The sequence below is a fragment of the Macaca nemestrina genome, chromosome 4 (assembly GCF_043159975.1).
Source record: "Macaca nemestrina isolate mMacNem1 chromosome 4, mMacNem.hap1, whole genome shotgun sequence".
NCBI lineage: Eukaryota > Metazoa > Chordata > Mammalia > Primates > Cercopithecidae > Macaca > Macaca nemestrina.
In genome coordinates this window covers 10,635,639-10,658,449 of record NC_092128.1, presented here as the reverse complement: position 1 = coordinate 10,658,449, position 22,811 = coordinate 10,635,639, and the positions used below count along the sequence as shown (strand labels likewise).

At 44.2% G+C, this 22,811-nt stretch overlaps 1 protein-coding gene and 1 long non-coding RNA gene across 2 annotated transcripts in view; one reads left to right on the top strand and one right to left on the bottom strand.

The window, feature by feature from the left end:
* Nucleotides 1-14,674, bottom strand: part of LOC105474840 (uncharacterized) — a 53,387-nt gene extending 38,713 nt beyond the window's left edge. Inside the window, exon 1 of the long non-coding RNA XR_011621879.1 lies at nt 14,596-14,674. This is a non-coding gene — a long non-coding RNA (uncharacterized lncRNA). The remainder of the gene's footprint in view (nt 1-14,595) is intronic.
* LOC105474842 (contactin associated protein 2) overlaps nt 1-22,811 on the top strand; it is a 2,256,224-nt gene that overhangs the window by 2,167,599 nt on the left and 65,814 nt on the right. The window lies entirely within an intron of this gene.

Here is a 22,811-nt window from a genome sequence, read left to right as displayed (position 1 = left end):
CTCTCAGAGCCCTCCTTGTAGGTCAACAGTATCAGAGGGGCTTAACCCAGATACACCGGGAGGCTCAAAGCCCAAACACCGAAAAAACATAAAAACAAAAACAGACTCACTCCTGTGCTGTGTGTATTGCCCACGGGTGGGAGGATGCAAGTACAATTATGTTTTTTAAAACTCCAGTCCAGATATTGGCTTTTCCTTGGATACTTTCGTGTGGCTCTCCCAGTACAGTCAGATCCGCCGCCGCAGCCTAGCGCTCCACTCCGGGTTTTGCGTCCTCCCCTCACCTGCCTTTCAGTGGTGCGGGGTTTGATCCCGAGAGCAGTGGACTCAAAGCAGCCGGCGGGGACTCGGGCTGCCGGCCGACAAAGGACGGTCCTCGGGGGTTCTGAAGTCTGACCCGGCCAGTGGGAAAGCTGCCTGCATCACAAAGCGAGGGGCACACCTGAACCGGGGCTGGCGGGAAGAGGCAAGTGTTGCGCGCGGGCTGGCTCCCACATGGAGCTGCCTCCCGGTGCAAGGGTTGCAAGGGTGCGCTGCTCCAGCCCGGGGAGCCCGCGGGGCGGCGGAGAGAGCGTCCGGGTGATGAGCGGGGCACTGTAACTGGATTTTAACACCTCTGCAAGCAGTGCTTTCGGTCAGAAAATTTCTGATTCTTGAGCTTGTCTCTGCAAGATCGGGGGTTCTTTGGGGAGCAGGATTACCCTGGGAGTAAATCACAGCGTTTGGGTTTGCATTCGAAGCACTATCAAGTCTACTCTACAGGGTCACTGCGCGGGGAGCAAGTAAAGGAAAACGAGGAGAATCTGATGGAGTGCTGCTTCGTGCAGTGTGTGTGTGTGGTGTGTAGGCAAAGCTGAGATTTACATGGTGTGAACTGTTAAATGTTAACAGTTAAATCCCGCACTTTTCAGGAGCATGTTAATATTCTCGCATGCTATAAAAATTTTGAGACTTGTTTAAAGAAGGAGACTTCCTTTTTAATGTAGAACAAATTAGTTGTTGTTATAATGATACTGATCAGTAACAATACTAGTAGGTAATGCTTTCCGTAAGTAGACACACACACCCCAAAAGTGTGTGAAAAGTGTCACCAAAACGGAGCGTGCTTTCACACTCCTGCAAAACAAATTAGCCCTTAAACAGAATAATTAACATCCTGAGGGAAGATAAAGCATATAGGTTCCTTGAATCATTATGTTAAAGTCGGTCCTGTTCAGTTTGCCTTTTTCCCCAAGGAGTAAAAATAGCATCAAATTGCTTGTTTGGTTTTCCCCTTTCGAAACTCGGCATAGTGTTTGGCTATCCATGAAGGTGTCTTTAATATTTCACCCTCACATTTGGCAGACAGTTCTAGACTTGCTCATCTCCCCGTAGGGACTGAGTCCCACTGGCAGTGTGTAGAGAATAGAATTGAGTCTCGCTTTTTCTTTGCAGAATACCTAATCACCACCATTAGCACTTAAGACGTTCACAGCGTTCTGAAGAGGTGTCATTTCTTCCCACATACTCTCTTGATTTGCATCGTTAACAATTGAAAGGAAGCTCTTGTTTTGATTCAGAAGCCAAACAATTAGGAAAGCAGCCTGGATTCTTTCGTAGTATTTATTGAGGGGTGTCTCTACCTGATCGAGGCTGTGTTTAATGGGATGGGAGAGACTAAGAGAGAACAGAAAGGGTAATTACTGCCTCTCCAGGCCCATCTTTACTTTTTCCAGAAACAGAGAATTATGAAATTATTTGAAACTACCACAGGCCTAACATGGAAAAGGCTCATTCCTCATGTTCTTTCTGCTTCTACTGTAGTGGTACTGTGCCTCTTGCCAGCCCACACCTACTCATTTGAAATGTGCACTTTGGAAGCTCACTACATTTAATCGATTCAGAGGATTTCTTTCTGTCTTTTTTTTTTTTTTTTAATCAGTAGCTGAGCTATACTACTTAATTATAATCCATAATAGTGGGTTAAAAGACTTTCTTGTCAGTGTAGGTACTGGCTGTTAAAATCCCAAGGCTGCTGAAAGTTGGTAATAGAACCAATAATAGCAACCATGACTCAAAAGTCTATTGTTTGATATTAACCATACTAATTAACTATTAAGTATCCATATCGTCCCCGTCAATTTTCACTGCATTCTTAGGAGTTACCTATCATTATACCCATTTTACAGATCGGAAAACAGAGGCTTCAGAAAGATGAAGTTACTAGCCCAATATCACTCACCTTCTAAGGTGGGGAGCAGAAGCCACACTGGCCTGACCCCTAAGCTCATGGTCTTTCTATACTACCTTAGTAGGATAGAAATGTTCTAACTTTCACATTCCCAGATGTCTAAGTTCAAGATACATTTTAAATAAATTAGTGTGGCCTTGATGTTCTCTCACTAGTGAAAGGGTCTATAGCCCTTTAGGCAAAATGCGTTGGAATTATGTTAAACCTTCATACACTCCCAATAAGCACTGACTCCCCAAAAACCATACTCTACATTTGACCCAATCTCTAATTTAGTGAGAAGGTGAGATGCACGGAAAGAAGGCAAAGGAGAGTGGCTCGTGACCCCCAGAAAAGGGAATCTCTTCCAGAGGTTTGTGTTGTGCCCTGTGGAGCTGAGAGGAGAGTAGAGAATTGATGGAGCAGGGGGCTTAGCCAACGCATCTGAAACGGAAGAGTGTTTTATGTCTTTAATTTCTTCTTGTCAGAATCAACCAAGCCCAGAGCTATCTACGTGGCGAGAAGGGTCTCCCATGGAGAGGCCTTCCCAGTGGCCCTTCAGCTCTCTGCTGCCGTGGTTTAGCATGTCTTCAAAACACTCGCCACCAGGCTTCCAACAGGATGATACAAATGTGACATTTTTGTCCTCAATCAAAAGTCAGAAATGATGAGCATTCTGCCACTTTCATCATTTTAAAATCTATATTCCTGAAAACTGGCCTCGAATTTATTTCTGTAGAGTCCAAGATATCGATTGGAAAGGGAGAGGCTAGCGCGAAAGCCAAAATATTAATGCCTTAATATTTAATATTTTCTTATTCTAATGTATCCTGTAAGTGTTCTGTCTGATTACTTCTTGTTAAGGCACGGCTGTGTAACTTCAGAGGGTTTTGGGAACAGCCTCCATTATCATCCACTTTTCGTTCTAAAATCTTCGTATATCTGTGCGTACATGCAAAGGCCTTCCAGGATTGCACCGCTTTTACAAATAATCATAGTCAAAATTTGTTTTTTAATATTGGTAGCTCAATATTTATCTCTTATTCCTTTGAAATTGATGATCATTTGGACAGGGACTACATTAAAGCTCACCACTGACCTTCATTGTGGCCACAGGAAGACAAGGTCTGCTAAATGAACAAATACTGTGATCAATATTGTGCAATGGCTTGAGGGAAAGGGGAGGTTTTAACCACTTAAAGTAAGCCCTTTTAGAAACAAAACCGATTTCAGGGAAAATGCTAATCCTAAACCTCTCCAAAGTAAATGTGCTTAGAGGACACCAGCCAGAGTTTCTTTACAATGGGAAATTACCTTCCAACAGGAAAGGCTTCTCAAACGGCAGAAGAAAACTTAGCCTGGAAACGGTGAGAAGCAGAGAGCCTCCAGGCTCCAGCCCCACCCACTCTCATCTTCAATTAATACTCCACAAAGGGAAAGCTCCCTTGCAGGCCACAGCACTCCCTGCTTGAGAACCTGTAGGGACCTAACCGCTGGGTTTATCCAGTGAAGTGTCTGAGGTCCCCGCTATTTAGCTTGGCCCTCCACTCTCTGTCCCCAATTTCCTAACCACTACCTGAGCCAGTCTTCCAGCAGAGCACTTTTATCTTAAAGCCGTGGAGCATTTGTGACATGTCCCACAACGCACCACAAACTCTGTCCTCCAATGCTCAGTGACCTTATTTTCCCAGGCAAAAGTGGCTCCTGTCCCAGTGCCCACTAAGCCTTGATACCAGCCCACACTATAGTGCTTCTCAGACTCTAGTTCATTTCAGCATTTGTCAATGTATTTCATTTATGTTTCGATGTCCAGTCTGCTTCATCTTCAGTACAGGAGTGGGTCATATTCATCTTTCTGTCCTTTCCCTTATCCACCTTCCTTTCTTTGAACTATTTGAATATTTTCTGTAGTTGCTCCATTAATCAGTAATTAATTGCAGAAATGTATTGTCCAAGGTGCAGACAGGTCACACCTCAGAATGCTACAAGCATTTGTAGATGTGATTGACCAATAATTGTCAGGAGACTTGGTCAATCTGGAGAGGTGCTGAAAAATGGAGACAACGAAATGTCAACTTTCAAAAATACTAATTTTAAAAAGTAGTTTCGGCCGGGCATGGTGGCTCACGCCTGTAATCCCAGCACTTTGGGAGGCCGAAGCGGGCGGATCACGAGGTCAGGAGATCGAGACCATCCTGGCTAACACAGTGAAACCCCGTCTCTACTAAAAATAAAAAAATTTTAAAAAAAATTAGCTGGGCGTGGTGGTGGGTGCCTGTAGTCCCAGCTACTCAGGAGGCTGAGTCAGGAGAATGGCGTGAACCCGGGAGGCGGAGCTCACAGTGAGCCGAGATGGCGCCGCTGTACTCCAGCCTGGGTAACAGCAAGACTCCGTCTCAAAAAAAAAAAAAAAAAGAGTAGTTTCCAAAAAAAGCATAGACTGGCAAAAGGATGACTGACAAAATTCTGGACTAAATTACTAAGTAGGTGATATGTGAGAATTTAGAGGAGAATCGTGTGATTTGCATAATCCAACATGAGTTCCCCAGAATCAAGCCATCCCACGTGAACCATATGTCTTTTTTATATGTAGGTTCTGAAACTAGTGAAATGGGAACGACTTGAGATTAGAGATTCGTAACTCAGTGTTGCGTTCTGATCAGCCTGGAATTGTAACTTATATGCCAGCAACTGCACATAGCCTGAGGGCTCCCATAACTGGGCTATAGCCAATTGATCACAATCTAATGATACCCCTAGGAGTGCCTTGGGTGAGAGCGTTGTCCAGAGCAAACATTAGGAAGCCTTGTCAGATGGTCTTCACACAGCATTTCTTGATTTTAGCAGAGCCTTTTGACTCAATCTGTCATAGCATATTTTTTCACTTTTTCCACAGATAATTATTTAGGTGTTTATTCAGCGTCAAGCATCGTATTAGGTGTTCAATCAGTGTTTGTGGCACAGAAGCAAATTCTGACTTAGTTGATAATCAGGAGAGCAAAACCAAGTCAAAAAATTGATTGCCTGAAATTATCTTTGGAACTGCAGGAAGTCAATCGATTGATGAATTCATGTGTGTCCGGTCTCTGGGGTATACTGCGTGCTCCCCCATTCACTCTAGTCCCTGCTCAGAGCCCTTCTCCAGTCACCCCCTCTATAAAAGCACCTTGCCCCATCATTTCCTATTCCCTCATGCTGTTTTATTTTTCTTCGTTGCACATTTTATTCTCTGCAAGGATCTTTTTCACACAGGCAGTCCTGTAGTTGCCTGCTGTCTGTCCCTTTGCTTGGAATGTGGTGTGAATCTAGGGAGGCAGTTCACAGGGCTGGGCCTTTGTTCCTTGCCGTTCATTCAATATGTCTATCAGTGACAATTGTTGTCATTCCTGCTCATCTAATTTGCCGATGATAGAAGGTGGGGAGGCATGGCCGGATGGTAAATAAGGGGATCAAAATGCATATTAGCAGTATATGTGAAAGCACTTTGACAATTGGAGAATTATAATTAAATGTAAGTTATCATTTTTTTAAGTGGCTATAAATCTAAGCCAAAACCAATAAAATGAAAGTATGAAGGTTAAATATAAGCTCATACATTTAGGTTCAAACAAATCAATTACACAAATTCAAAATAAAGGAGACCTAAGAGGGCAGCACAGTTCCATGCCGCGATTTAGCCATGAGCTGGGTGGCTTTAGGGCCACAGCACAGTCCCCAGGTGGTAGAGCCAAGGCTGGAAATTCTTCGAATGTTATCAGTTAGGAGGGCCACATGGTGAGGTGGACATTACCAAGCCAGAGTATGGCCCGTGGAGGGCCACTCAGAACAGCAGCAGGAATTGGGACCTTTGGCCTGAAGGAGAGGGGACTTAGGGAGGTGGGGACCCATCTTTAACTCTCTGTGGGGCTCACATGGAGGAGAAGGGCACGTGTGTGCTGAGTGCTAAGTTAGAACCGCTGGGTCCTGGGGGGCGGATTCCCATTCGAGGTAAGGAGAATGATGGGAGTCCAGGGCCAGAACCCTATAACTCACAGCATCTGGACAAATACGGAGTGCTGTCACTAGTTTGTTGTTGTTGTTGTTTTGTTTTGTTTTTTTGAGACAGAGCCTTGCTGTGTCGCCCAGGCTGGAGTACAGTGGCACAATCTCAGCTCACTGCAACCTCTGCCTCCCAGGTTCAAGCAATTCTCCTGCCTCAGCCTCCTGAGTAGCTGGGACTACAGATGCCCACCACCATCCCCGGCTCATTTTTTGTGTTTTTAATAGAGATGGGGTTTCACTATGTTGGCCAGGCTGGTCTTGAACCCCTGACCTCATGATTTGCCCACCTCAGCCTCCCAGAGTGCTGGGATTACAGGTGTGAGCCACCATGCCCAACCGTCACTAGATATTTAAAGAGACACTGGACAACTGTGGGGCAGAGAGGGCAGCTCTAAGAGGGATCCTGGCTTTGGGTTGGATTGTTCTTTGTCTTTCCATTTCTAACGCATTCTCATCTGTTCTAAACTTCGGTATTTTTATTTGTTCTGACTGATTTTTTTTCTACTTGGTGTGACATTTGATGTAAGTAGTACTTAGCAGGCTTAGCAACCCCTATATGAAAGTGCTTTGACATCTGCTGGGCTTTGGAATCTCTGTTGTTCTTGCCCATTAAGTAATTCCCTCCCATCCCTCTTCAATGTTCCTCTTTCCCTATCAAGCAGCCCTTTCTGCAGGTTGGAGTTTGACAGCCTTGGCACTTGGCACACCCCCTGAGTGCCAGTGTCACCCTCTGCATTGTGAATTTATAGATGGAGACTCCTTCATCCTTTTCCAGTCATGCTCTGACCCTGGGGTCCCTGAGGACCGGAGTAGAACCTGAACTCTGAGTATCAAGCGAGCGTATCTTATCTCGAAAAATAGGAAGAACAATTTAAAAATGCATCTTGGATATGTTTTTATAAGACATTCCCTCTTTCTGTTTTCTACACTTATTTAGCATGTTAACATTTTCAGAATACAGGAAAATTAGATTTAGTTTCTTTTTTAAATGTGAAATATAAGAAAATTATGATTACCTGTATAACACATTTGTGATTAAAAGTACATTTTTTAGGAAAAAAAGTATTGTTCTCAGAGAACAAATTTCTGTTAGGTTGGTGCAAAAGTGATTGCGACTTTTGCCATTGAAAGTAATAGTTAGGCCAGGCATGGTGGCTCATGCCTGTAGTCCCAGCACTTTGGGAGGCCAAGGTGGGCAGATTACCTGAGTTCAGGAGTTCAAGACAAGCCCAGCCAACATGGTGAAACCCCCATCTCTACTAAAAATACAAAAATTAGCCAGGTGTGGTGGCGGGCACCTATAATCCCAGCTACTTGGGAGGCTGAGGCAGGAGAATCACTTGAACCCACGGAGCGGAGGTCACAGTAAACCAAGATGGCGCCATTGCACTTCAACCTGGGCAACAAGAGTGAAACTCCATCTAGAAGAAGAAGAAGAAAGAAGAAAGTAATGGATAAAACCACAATTACTTTTAGAAGAAGAGGAAGAGGAAGAGGAGGAAGAAGAAGAGGAAGAAGAAAGGAGGAAGGAGGAAATGGTTAAAACCACAATTACTTTTGCTCCAACCTAATACTTACTAAGATGCAATAATACCAGATGGTTACCTTTAACTTACAGGTTCCAGGTTTCATAGAAATGAAGGCAAACTCAACAGTGCTTCACTCAGTTTCCCTCCCAAAGGTAGCAAAGAGAGAAAACCAACTACCTGCCCGGGCGCGGTGGCTCACGCCTGTAATCCCAGCACTTTGGCAAGCTGTGGCGGGTGGATCACCTGAGGTCAGGAGTTCAAGGCCAGCCTGGCTAACATGGTGAAACCCATCTCTACTAAAAATACAAAAATTAGCCGGGCGTGGTGGCGGGCACCTGTAATCCCAGTTACTCAGGAGGCTGAAGCAGGAGAATCACCTGAACCCAGGAAGTGGAGATTGCAGTGAGCTGAGATCGCGCCCCTACACTTTAGCCTGGGTGACAGAGTGAGACTCCATCTCAAAAAAAAAAAGAAAAAGAAAACCAACTACCTAAGGCAGAATGGTAATAAACTGCCTAGTAATGCTTTCAGGGGGTAATTAAATGAGCAAGGAGGGCACAACTACAAATGGGCTAACCCGAGTTACTTGGAAAGCGGATGGAAGCACCCAAGACTAGACAACAAGAATGAAACCCCAGAACAGTAAACACATGGTTTTCGTACCATATATGCCGCCCATCTGTGTCACCTAAACTAACATCTATTTGACCTTTTTATTAACTCACGTGACCAGTTATTTTGTTGGTTGGTTGTCAAAGTCACACCAAGATAATAAATTAGATTGGCCGGGCACGGTGGCTCACGCCTGTAATCCCAGCACTTTGGGAGGCCGAGGCAGGTGGATCACGAGGTCAGGAGATCGAGACCATCCTGGCTAACATGGTGAAACCCCGTCTCTACTAAAAATACAAAAAATTAGCCGGGTGTGGTGGCGGTGCCTGTAGTCCCAGCTACTCGGGAAGCTGAGGCAGGAGAATGGCGTGAACCTGGGAGGCGGAGCTTGCAGTGAGCCGAGATGGCACCACTGCACTCCAGCCTGGGCGACTGAGTGAGACTCCGTCTCAAAAATAAATAAATAAATAAATAAGGCCTTTCAGAGCCAAAATTATATTACCTAGGGTATTGCAGTGAATATAGAGTTAAATAATTTTAGTGTCCTAAAAACATTACAAAACATATATCAGAAATAAGAGCCACTCTATGTAGTGAATCGGGGGAGAAATGAGAGAAGCTCAGAGACCCACATAGAGAAAAGAAGGAGAAAGCAGAAAGCACTGGAAACAAACACATCTGCTTGTTGGTGGTGGGTGATGGATACATAATACCCAGCCAGAATCTCCCTGGAACAAGCCAGGCATGCTGGAGTTGCATTAAATCTTTATAGCTCTAAGCTACTTGCTGCCAACATCCTGTAGGTCTCATCAATTCAAACTCATCCCCAACTTTCTTTTTTTTCTACCTTACTCAGTGTGTCTGTGCCTGGGTGAACTTCAGAAATCTCTCTCTTATATTTTCCTGCAAGATTCTTTGGCTAGTTTTATCTGAAAGTGTGTTTGTTTTTCCAGCTAGTAGTTCTTCCCCCTCTTCCCTCAGCTCTTGAAGTCCTAACACTGTTTCTCTGGTCAGAGGGATCAGACAAAGAGAAAACTCTGCTCCCGGCCACCTGTCCGTCTCATTGATTCAAGCCACTGGGTCTCAGTGGGCCCCAGCAGAGAGTGTGATGGGTTCCAGACAACCTGGATGTACTTTTAGAAAGCAGTCAAGAGTAAATCCATAAAGCCTTATCTTTATGTTGAAGGGGGACATGTTATTAGCAAATCATACAGTTTCTTCCAGTACAAAGTAAGATAGTTTCCTGCATTATTAGTGGATATTTTTGCAAGGACATATTTAAAAATATATATTGCACAAGAACCCATCATTCAGTTTAATTCCACATCCCTGCTGGGTGCCTTCTAGTCTACCTTGAGCAATTTAACATAAATATGGAAAATATAGTTTGTGTTTATGGAGCTCATCGCTCTATGAGAGAGGCCAGGCCCTCGCGGAGGACGAGGTGACAGTGTGGACATAGTGAGCATTTGAAGAATAGCATAGGTCGTGAATGCTCCAGAGATCCCAAGGCCAAAGTGGCTCAGGCACTCGTCATTCATTTGTTTGTAAGCACCCTCAAGGCAAAGAGACCAGGCGTCTGTCTTTCATGTTCCAGCCACACCCCCTAAAGCAGAGCAGATAATAATGCGTATGAGATAGCAAGTGATTTCATCTCAGTATGTATGAACAGCTGCAATCACACAGATTTTGGGCAGATTCACTAATGGGATGCGAGATTTTTCATTTCTTCTGACCTATATTAGTGAACAGCAATATAATCTTTTCCAATTACACATAAAATGATTGATAAAATCCAACAATTGTATGACTCTCCACAAGCATGTTTTACATTCAAGCCTCATACTAACCCCTGGAAATAGATATTATTTTTAATCTTCATTCATTCATCCAGCAATTGTGCTGGGTGCTGGGGATAGATAGGCCAGTGAAGAAAGATTCAAAGCCCCTGCCTTTATGGAGCTGAAATTCTGGTGAGAAAAAAAAATAAAACGGCAAACAAGAACAAATACATCAATAATTTAAGTCACTGTTAAATAGGATGAAAAAAATGGTCGAATGATAGAGAGTGATCAAGGGAGGAAGTGAGATCTCTAGAGTGGATTCGAAGGAGCCAGATCCAAAGACAGGGTGTTCCAGTTAAAGGTGTAACAGGAGTGTCCAACCTTTCGGCTTTCCTGGGCCACATAGGAAGAATTGTTTTGGGCTACACATAAAATATACTAACACTAACAGTAGCTAATGAGATTTTTAAAAATTGCACAAAAATCTCGTAATTTTTACTTTTTTATTTTTTATTTTATTTTTTGAGATGGAGTCTTGCTCTGTCACCCAGGCTGCAGTGCAGTGGCGTGATCTCAGCTCACTGCAAGCTCCGCCTCCCAGGTTCACGCCATTCTCCTTCCTCAGCCTCCCGAGTAGCTGGGACTACAGCGCCCGCCACCACACTCAGCTAATTTTTTGTATTTTTAGTAGACACTGGGTTTCACTGCATTAGACAGGATGGTCTCCATCTCCTGACCTTGTGATCCACCCGCCTCGACCTCCCAAAGTGCTGGGATTACAGGTTTGAGCCACCGTGCCAGGCCAAAATCTCATAATGTTTTAAGAAAGTTTACAAATTTTGGTTTACAAAGCCATCCTGGACCACATGCAGCCTGCAGGCCATGGATTGAACAAGCGTGGTATAGCAGGACGAAAGACCCTGAGATCTGACAAGGTCGGCATTTACCTGAACAGAAGGAAATCTTGACAAATAGAATGAATGGGGAGGAGAAAAGTGGAAGCTGGAGTCAGAGAGGAGGCAGTGGCCAGTTTAGCGAGAGGGCCTCACAGGCCAAGGACAAGGGGTTTGAAGTTTATTATGAGTTGAATGGGAGGTCTTTGAATGGGAGGGCTTTGATGTATCATTTTGGCCTCCGTGGATGATGGATGGTGGGGAGACCATGAGTGGAGGCAGGGAGGCTAGCAGGGAGGCCACTGCTAGAGCTTAGTGGAGAGATATGGTGGCTTCAATGAGAAGATAATTGAATGTACAAAAATGGGCAGATTGAAGATGTATTTTGGAGGCACAGCTATGACTATCTGCTGATACACTCAGTGTGGGGAGTGTGGAAGAGAGAGGCACAAATTCTCAATTTATGGTTGAAACTGAGACTCAAAGGGATTAAGGAATTTCTGTCTACGGCCACAAATACAGGGCAGGCAAGGACTCCAATCTGGTTCTCTAATTCCCGAGTGACAGCTCTTCTCATTCTTGCATAAGGAGATGAGGTTTTGCAGAAAGAAGGGATTCATGAGTAGTAAGTCCTCTTATTTCTCCTAGTATGTATCTAATGACTTTTTTGAGTTTGTGGGTAGTAGACAATGTGTAATATCCATTCAAGTAGTCAGCTGATTTGTGGTTACTTACAATAAGTCATTATTTTCAATGGGGTCAATAACACTGTCTCTGATATTAGGTGTTTGTAACCACAAAGTGCACTTCGGTTGAATTCGTTTCCGAGGTTGTTTTATTTTCAGAACCAACCTTTCCTAGTTATATCATTAATTATTAGAGGGATACCAGGCAACAGATCGAGTTTATTTGTTGTAAGGGTTCTTATTGCAGTAACATATTTCATGGTTTCATTAAATCGGCCTTGGTAGACAAGCTGTTCTTTCAAATCCCTCTGTGAACAGCAAATGTTATGGATTGAGATCTGTATTCTCCAGATGATTTGCTAGGTCATCTCAGAAGAGCCCTTTAACCTCTGAACTGTGAGGTGTCCCCAGCCCTTTTGTCCCAGATCCAAGAACTAAAAGAATAACTTGAAATGGGGATCCTGCTGATTGTGGCTGCACTTGTTCATTCGCTTCATAAATACTTACTGGGCCCTCCACTGCACGCCAGGCACTGTTCCAGGTGCTGGAGAGACGCAAGCGAGCGAGAGAGGTCAGGCTGCTGCCTTCAGGGGGCTTCTCATTCATGGGCAAAACAAGCATGACAAATGGGCAAACAAGATTATCACAGAGTTTAATATGTGATAAGTTGGTCAGGTAAGGCCTGATAAGGCAACTTACCATGTACTAAGGTTTTGGCCTCTGTGGATGATGGATGGTGGGAAGACCATGAGTGGAGGCAGGAAGGCTAGTGGGGAGGCCACTGCTAGAGATCAGTGGAGAGATATGACCAACTTGGTTAAGTTGGTCAGGTAAGGCCTCCTCAAGGACATGGAACTTAAGCAGGAGGCTGGAAGAATAACAAAGCAGCCATGAGAGGAACGAGGGAAATGCATCCCAGGGAGTGGGAACAACGAGGACAGAGCCCTAAGGAAAGTGCAATGCGTTGGTTCGGACCCTGTTGGCTGCTGTAATAGAGAAACCCAGGCCAGGTACAGTGGCTCACACCTATAATCCTAGCACTTTGGGAGGCCGAGGCAGGTGGATCATGAGGTCAGGAGTTCAAGACCAGCCTGACCAACATGGTGAAACCCCCTCTCTACTAAAAATACAAAAATTAGCCAGGCGTGGTGGTACGCGCCTGCAATCTCAGCTACTCAGGAGGCTGTGGCAGGAGAATCGCTTGAACCTGGGAGCCGGAGGTTGCAGTGAGTAGAGATCATGCCACTGCACTCCAGCCTGGGCAACAGAGTGAGACTCCATCTCAAAAGAAGGAGAGAGAGAGAGAAACCCAGACTTACAGGGGTTTCAGCAAGATGGATATTTATTTCTCTGTCACTTAACAGCATGGGTGGACAGTTCAGGACTGATAAGATAGCTCTGTAATACTTTGGGACCCAGACTGCTGTGCTACTCTCTGGCATTCTCAATATGTGATCCCTACCTCATGGTCCGAGAAGGCTTCTCCATTCCTGCCATCACACCTACTTCCCAGCCAGTCAGAAGGGAGAGAGGGGAAGAGACGGCCTCTTCGTTTTGTAGAGGCATGATATCCAGAAATTGCATATCTTCTCCAAAGGAGATCAAATCAGATAAGAGTGTGGGTAGGCAGGTCATTTGGGGCCATGTAGATCATGATAAGATGTTGCATTTTGGCCGGGCGCGGTGGCTCACGCCTGTAATCCCAGCACTTTGGGAGGCCGAGGCGGGCGGATCACAAGGTCAGGAGATCGAGACCACGGTGAAACCCCGTCTCTACTAAAAATACAAAAAATTAGCTGGGCGCGGTTGTGGGCGCCTGTAGTCCCAGCTACTCGGGAGGCTGAGGCAGGAGAATGGCGTGAACCCGGGAGGCGGAGATTGCAGTGAGCCGAGATCGCGCCACTGCACTCCAGCCTGGGCGACAGAGGGAGACTCCGTCTCAAAAAAAAAAAAAAAAAAAAGATGTTGCATTTTATTCCAAGAGCAGTTGGATGCCGCTGAAGGGTTTTAAGTAGTGAAGTGACCTGGTCTGATTTATGTTTTTGCAAGAACACTGGCTGCTAAGTGGAGGATGGATGACAGAAGGGCAAAAGTGGAAAGGAAAGATCATTTAGGAAGCTGTGATCTTAAGGAGCAAAGCAAGGTGGACTCAGACTCCGGGACATAGTTATATAATTGTAGCTTTAGGGTATTAACTGCTTAAAGAGACAATGGGTAAAGACTGAATGTTCCTGCCGCTTTCTAAAATACAGGGACACCCTTTGCACGGACAACTTACTGGATGAACAGGTGTAAGGAATTGTATCCCATAGAAGACAGGCGTGAAACCAGCCAATGTGAATGTGCTGCCAGATTGGACCCGGTTATATTTGTGGGGACCCTTGACTTAGGAATATAGAAAGCACATAAAAGTGCCTGTCAAGTTAGGGCCCCAGGCAGGGGGTCAGTCTCCCAGGAGGTTCGAGCTGGAGGCCTTCTGAGCTCATGGATTCAACCCCATTGCGCTGCAGGTGGAGAAACTGGTGGTAGGAGTATGGGGGGCTGTGGCTTACCCAAGGTCAACGTTGGGTAGTTGCAGAATCAAGACAGGAAGTCAGGACAGGAAGCCGCCACTCTCAGTGTGCACCATGAAGGGGTATCCTTGATGGGATGCTTTCTCCTGAATCACACGTTTAGCTTTTGGCCTCCTTTGCCATCACCTCCCTTAGAACAAGTTCCCTCCTTAACCTTTCCCCAAAGTCCCCTGGCCTGTATCTCAAGTGATTCCATCAGTTACCTTATCTTCGAAACAGGACTGGCCAGATGACAATGGTAAAGGGATTTTGAGAGATTATAACTCACGTTTGCTGAAATGTTTTGAAGTTTGAAGACAGTAGCATGCACTGTGAATGCCAATGCTGCTGAAGATCCTAGAGACAGCCCTGGGCCTGGAGCCCCGGCAGCCTGCTCCAAGGCTCCCGGCGATTATTTGGGGACCATTTTCACATCCTGAAGGTCATTCGTGGTTCCTCTGAGAATGCCCACTGAAGTGCTCCCCCTCGGAATGCTGTGGGTGGGAGACAAGAGAAAACAAAAGAGGAGGAAGCAGTGAGGAATTTACTGGATACTACAGATGCACTTCCACATCGGCAGGGGCTCATACTGGATTATGCAAAAGTATGGATTCCGGAACGCTTCATTCCCCCAAAACCTGAACCTCGAGTGCAGCCTGCTGCTTCCTTGCCCATAAAACCCTCCCTTTTGTCTCTGCAAGGCTCTTAAAAAAACAAAAACAAGCCCTACGTGGCAAAACCTCCTCTACAAAGTAACATTGTCTAATTGGATTTTAAGCACAATGCTATATTGGTCTACAAATTTTCTTATACAAGTGACAGTCATACTAAAAATCTCAGAATTATTATCAAGAGCCTTTTGGTAGGGTGAAAGTTTCTTTTAAGTATTTTCATTTTCAGGGATGAAATTCCACCCACACATACATACAAGTATCAGGAAACAAAAAGGAAATGTATACAAACTTCCAATTTAAATGTTCTACATCTTAGTTGAGATAGCTGTGATACAGATATATGTATTTGGCAAAACTCATCAAACTGGGCATTTAAAATAAGTACATTTTGGGGGTACAGATTATACCTCAATGAAGTTGATTCAAAAAGTCAAAAGTAAACCAAAAATTCGAATTTTATATTTCACTGATAAGTTTTTGGCATCTGCTTCTGGTTTTGTTATTACCAAGGATTTTCATTTGAGTACACTCAGAATGGAACAGAACTGTTATCATCAAACGTTTCCTATACTGGGACTAAAGTCTGGCCAGGAAATTAACTTTTAACCCTAACTTTGTGCTATTTTAAGATAAATGCACACTTCAGAACAGCAAGGTGTTATAGCACATAACTGCCTGTACACTTTGAAAACTCTGATAAACCCAAAGCTTTGGTAGCGAGTCTTAGCAGGTGCTGAGAAATAGTCAAGGAAACAATTAATTTTTTTTTTTTTTTTTTGTAAACCAGAAAAAAGGTCTGGTGTTAAGCCTGTTGTGCGAATACTAGCATTGACTATTTTGTCTCACATCTTAGTTCCAAGTATTTCTTTTCTGTCACATTTTTCTTGTTCCTCCTGATAACCAAGGCAATATTCTTTGAACTGTTTCCTTAGAAAAGTTGTTGGCATGACCGGATTGTCTAGTTCCACTGGGATTTGGACACATTTCTGAAATGGCCCAGGAAGTTATTCTGGGGAGCCCTTAGGCTGCTGGTCCAATCCAGGACATAGGTCCACTCAGACTCCAGGGACTGCCTGCCTCCTCCCTCCACACCCATCTCCTGTCTCCCCAGGACCTGTCTTCAGGAGTTCAAAAGAAGAAGGATCTTGGTCCTGAGAACATGAGGGGGCAACCGGGAGGAAGCACTTCCTCTGTCTTTTTTTTTTTTTTTGAGACGGAGTCTCGCTGTGTCGCCCAGGCTGGAGTGCAGTGGCCGGATCTCAGCTCACTGCAAGCTCCGCCTCCCGGGTTCACGCCATTCTCCTGCCTCAGCCTCCCGGGTAGCTGGGACTACAGGCGCCCGCCACCACACCCAGCTAGTTTTTTGTATTTTTTTTAGTAGAGACGGGGTTTCACCGTATTAGCCAGGATGGTCTCGATCTCCTGACCTCGTGATCCGCCCGTCTCAGCCTCCCAAAGTGCTGGGATTACAGGCTTGAGCCACCGCTCCCGGCCTTCCTCTGTCTTTCTTAAGACATCTCCCTTCCCTGGGACAACTTCCCTAAACAGCTGCTTTTTTTTTTTTTAAACCACTTTTCCAAAGTCAGAAATGAATAAATTCTGCAAATAACCCAACTTTTTTCTTATGTTCCTTTCTTTTCACCCACATCTCAGGCCCCCAGAATGGCCAGCCCACCCGGCTAGTGAGAACTCACCTCCCTGGGCATGCCTTGGGATAGACCTTAGCATACCCCGCCCTGGGCTCGCGCTGGGGCTCTGGCTCTGGCCAACATGGAGATCCCAGCCACACACTGATTTGGAGGCAGGAGTGTCAATGACAAAAGCAGTCCAAACCCAAAACTCTCAAAATTGATTAAACAATTGAAGGCTTGGCTTTACATGAGATGTGTGTAAAGCATTCTGTATCCAGGTACTCACTGGAAGGTGGAAATGTAGCAGATGTTGCTATTATTATCCTTAGGGTTAATCATAGTGATTCCTGACTTACAGAATCCAAATAAAGGAAATCCACTTCATGCATCAGCCCCCAGTTGCTTTTTTTATTTTTTTTATTTTTTATTTTTGAGACGGAGTCTCGCTGTGTCACCCAGGCTGGAGTGCGGTGCCGCGATCTCGGCTCACTACAAGCTCCACCTCCCGGGTTCATGCCATTCTCCTGCCTCAGCCTCTGGAGCAAGCCCCCAGCTGCTCTTTGTGGACACTCATTGCCCAGGCCCCCACTATGGTCGATCAGTATTAATTGCATTAACAGATTTAATTATAAAATTATTCCAATTGCCTGTTTTTTCTGTCTTCCATTCTGTGTTATTATAATAGTTTGCCAAGTTAACTCGATGCACTTAATGTCTGTTACTCAATATAATCCCACCCAGTATGTCGCCTTTACTGGGAAAGAGGCTTGTTAATCTCCGTTTACCAGTCAGCAACTAGTTATTCAAGGACTCTCTGAACCTAAGAGGTATAATATGACCCAAGTCAGAATGGCGTTCCCATGGGTGAGCACCAGCGGTACACACTGGCTGAGACGTGCGAATCCATCTCTTGGCATTCCTTTGAACTGTTGTTGATTCCCTTGAAGCAACATCAATGTAGCCATAGTCATATCTCTCACCTTTTGTCAGAAAAGTTTAACTTTGAAAACAAAGTAACATACTGTATAGTTAAAGGACAGCAGAATTCCGCGAAGGACTATCTGTATCACAAAGAAAAGCCACATCATGTGCTTTATTCCCGTCATCAGTCAACATCTATTTTTCGTAGCTCCGAGAACCTAGGTGTCTGAGAGCCAACGCTGGGTACTGCTGGCGCTGGTTCTGCCATCTCTAAGTCCCGTGACAAGTTTCCTAACGGAACTAAGGCTTGGCTTCCTCATCTATAATAAAATAAGTACCTTCCAGTATTCTTTGATTGTGAAAAGACAATTCTGTGCAAACATGGTTACACACACACACACACACACACACACAGACACACAGACACACACACACACACACACAGACACACACACACACAGACACACACAGACACACAGACACACACACAGACACACACACACACAGACACACACACAGACACACACACAGACACACACACACACACACAGACACAGACACACACACAGACACACAGACACACACACACAGACACACACACACACACACAGACACACACACACACACACAGACACACACACACAGACACACACACACACAGACACACACACACACAGACACACACACACATACACACACACACAGACACACAGACACACACACACACACAGACACACACACACACACAGACACACACACACACAGACACACACACACACACAGACACACATACACACACACATACACACACACACAGACACACATACACACACACACACACACACACACAGACTACAGTGACACGTTGTATTGGTATTCACCACTTTAAACATTTTTCCTATTTAAGACACAGCTTAAAATTAAATTAAAAAGAAATTATTACATAGTTATTACTGAAGATTTGCTTATATGTTCCATAAAACATGGTTTTAAAAACAAACAAAAAAGACACAGCATTGATTTCCTTCAATCTGCACTTTTTTTCCCACTTTGCTCAGCACAGAACCTTTTTACTCACTCTTAAAAAATCCACCATAAAGGACTGGAGATGAAGAGAAGGGTATTATTTTAAAAAATGCCACGTGTGCTCTGACTTATAAAGCTTTCTTCAGTCCATGAACTCACAGATAGTGTCAGTCACTGAGAGTGTTGTCATCAAAATGAATAATAGATGTGGAAAGCTGTGGCTCCCTGATCCTGAGAGCTGGACACCTCTTGGCTGACCTCCTGCTTGAGCCAGATCCAAGAGGTGAAGGCTGAAGCAACAGAGCCCCCTTAAGAAAGCTCCGGAGTTTGTAGCCTAAACAAGCAGTGTCCTCTATTACATTAATTCTCTTGATGTACTTTCCTGACATTTGTCAGCATCTCCTTCTATTTGCCAAACCATGGACAAAGAGAAAACCAGGTTTCAGAAGTATGCTTAGTTATAAAGTCTGTCCTGAGTCCTCACCTTTCCATCCCTTCTGCCATCACCTCAGTCATACCTTCACCCTGTAAGCTGTAAGTCTCCTAGCTTGACACTTTGCTTCAATCTCACTCACCTCTGATTAAAATTGTCCCATGCTCAAAAATTTTTGTTGTTTTCATCACCATAAAAAAAAAAAAAAAAACCTTCATCTTCCAAGATGCTCCAGTGCTTAACAAATCAAGTGTAAACTGATTTGAAGCATGAGGCCCTGTGCAATATATATTGTAGGAAACCTTTCCAGCTTTATCCAGTATCCGTCCCTAGTACTTTGCAGTTTCCCCATGATACGGTTTGGCTGTGTCCCCACCCAAATCTCATCTTGAATTGTAGCTCCCATAATTCCCACATGTCATGGGAGGGACCCAGTGGGAGGTAATTGAATCCTGGGGGTGGGTCTTTCCCATGCTGTTCTTTGTGATAGTGAAGAGTTTCATGAGATCTGATGGTTTTATAAAGGAGAGTTCCCCTGCACAAGCTCTCTTGCCTGCCACCATGTAAGACGTGATTTTACTCCTCCTTTGCCTTTGCCTATGATTGTGAGGCCTCCCCAGCCATGTGGAACTGTGAGTCCATGAAACCTCTTTCCTTTATAAATTACCCAGTCTTGGGTATGTCTTTATTAGCAGCATGAGAACAGACTAATACACCACAATATGCTCATTGGTTTCCTGGTTTTGGGAAAGGCCCATCTCCCTCTCCCATCAGCTTTTCTTTGCAAATTGTAGCCCAGTTCAATGATCAGTTGCCACTGACACCCACAGGCTTCCCTTGATCCTGTGCCCCAGTCTAGATCCATAGCTCTCTCCTCTGGATGTCCTTCATGTGACTGTGCATCATGGCCTTCTCTGTTTTGCCTCGGTCAGCGTTTATTCTTGACTATGAGATCCTGCAGGGTATTGTAGTATAACTGTTTCTCTGTGCCTCATAGTGCCAAGCACAGGGCCTTTTGTATAGAGCATACTAATAAAAATTTCTGATTCTAACTAAATTCTTGTATGCACACATAGGAAGTGTAACTTAATATATGCATATGGAATCAAAATGATTCTATAGTTAGCATGTGTATGTTTGTATGCAGAAAATTCAAAACAAGTATTCAAACAAGCACAAAGTTGTATAACTAGGGAAAACACATGCTCATTTACTCCTGACCTGTGGGGCCCAGGTTCCAGGCCCTACACTATGTGATGAAGATACAAGACAAGAAGATATGGCACCTTCTTTGAGAAGCTTCCATCTAGTCAGGGAGAAAAACCTGTGATCACATAAATGTAGCAGGCCCTATTACTCCTGACTATATTGGAGAGACCAAAAGAAGCGTGCCTGATTCAGCCTAGGGGTGTTCAAGGTGGTGGTATCACTGGCTGAGGGTGTGTCTGAGGGAACACACAGCCAGGGTGCTGGGAGAAGCAGGGGTCAGAGCACAAAGAGACTTGTTCATCATTTCCAGGCGTATGTGCTTTCTACTAGAGGCAGTCACTGAAGCAGAATGAGAGGAGCCTACTCAGTTTCAGAAACGTTCCCCTGAGAGCCAGGTGGAGGATGAAATGGGGGAAAGAAGGCAAGATGGTGGGCAGCCATGAGCCCATGGCAAGAACTCTCAGACTGGAAATGAGGCTGGCTTGAGGGAAGTGGGAGACAGGGGAGCATTTGAGAATGTGGAGATTGCATGAGAAGGGATGGCTTTTGGACGAGTGAGGATGGGTGGCCTGCCTGTTCACCCGCCAGGAGCCTGACAAGGTCTTACCCACTTACCATGTTGTCTGGGCTAGAGAGAGACAGCACCTGTAGAAACCACAATTAGGGGTCCTATGCTTTTGTTTAACTTTATGGAAATAGAACAGGCCTCCCTTTTAACACATCTGTTATTCAGCCTTTAGCTATTCTGCTTTCAAGTGCCTAATCAGGAATGCATTAGAGTAAAGCAGTTAGAAGCAGAGTAGCAGAAGGGTTAAGGTATTTAACTTCTCCAGGCCTGTTTCCTCTGTAAAATGCGAAAGAAGATAATAACAGCACCTATTTCACAGAGGAGCTACAAAAATTAAAGAAGCTAATGCATGTAAATTGCTCAGCCTAGGGACCTGCATAAAATGTGCACTTAAGACATCAGTTACTTTTTTTTCCTGTGCGACTGTTGAAGAAGGATGATAAAAACATGAGGACTCCTTAGCTCTTCCGAAATACAGTCATGTGCTGCATAAGGACGATTCAGTCAACCACAGACTGTGTATACAGCAGTGGTCCTATAAGATTATAATATGGTTATTTTTACTGTACCTTTTCTATGTTTAACTACCTGTAGGTACACAAATACTACCATTGTGTTACAATTGCCTACAGTATTGAGTACAATAACACGCTCTACAGATGTGTAACCTAGGAACCATAGACCTTACCATATAGCCTAGGTGGGTGGAAGGCTCTGCCGTCTAGGTTTGTGGAACTGCACTCTATGATGTTCCCACAATAACAAAATTGCCTAACGACTCATTTCGCAGAATGTATCCTCATCACTAAGCAACACATAACTAGTACTTGCTACAGTTGCAATGTGGGCAAAGCCTTCCTTCTTAAATATAAATAAGCACACTTTTCAATTCAGAGGTGCATATTGTATACTAAATTTGAAGACATGGTTTTGCCTTTTTGCAGGGAGAGCTGGAAATTCTGCTCTTATATCCAGAGTGGCATGCATGTGACATAGTCATTCTTTGTATGTGTGCCTTTAGCCTATGGGTCATTGTCAGAATTTAGAAATTCAAGGTGCAGCCAGTTACATTGCTAGAGAGATGGAATATTCCAGAGTCTCTGCAAGCTTCCTTTACAGAAAATGCCTTTTCTTTTGGAAAGCCATTCAGAAAACGTACTCAGTAGGACAGTTTCGACTTAATAAACTTTCAGGAATTTTTTAAATTGTCTCACACGATCCCTTTTGCTGTGTAAATTTTAACAGCAGGGTATAGAGAGAAGCGGTCTTGAATTTCACTAGCTGAGGAGAAAATAATTCTTACCGCTCTGGGATATATAGGAAATCACAATAGTTGGTTTCAGATGTCTAGTTTAGGATATTCAGGTGCATTCACAATAAACATTTTGATTCATTATTACTTTAAACCATTTGTGGTTTGATCCTACAAACTGAGGACTTTTCTCCAGATGTGAAAAACACAATAAAATTTTCTAGCAAAGGGGATCTTGAGAAGTAGTAATCTTTATTTCTGCAGTTTCTACAAGAATCCATAAACCCCTTTAGAACATGGCAAGAACTGCAGATTGGCAGCCATGGGTTGGCTGGACTGAAAGGGAAGGGGGCTCACATTTAATTTACAGCATAAGAATAAGGTAAACAGCAAGGCAGTGACAAATGATACAACAAGCAACAACTCGTAGCTGACTGCTCTGAAATAAACACATGGATTCCAGGCCTCATCTAGACCAAGAACATATTCTGCAACTAAAATTAGTTGCAGAGAGTGCAACTAGACATGCAAACACTTTAGGGGAAAGAGTGGAAGAAGGAGAAGAAGGAGGAACTCAGAGGTTATCAAGCAATTGAGTGGTGAAGAAAACAGGCATGCAGTGAAGAGAACAGGTGTGAAGCATGAAGGAAATTGCTTCTCCAAATGAAGAGTTTTGAGACACAGCCCTCACCAGCCTCGGAAAAATGCTAACTCTGAAATAGGAAATGGAGATGGAATTGGAAATAGAATATGAGGAATATCAGTAAACCCTTGTAATTGTGCGATCAACT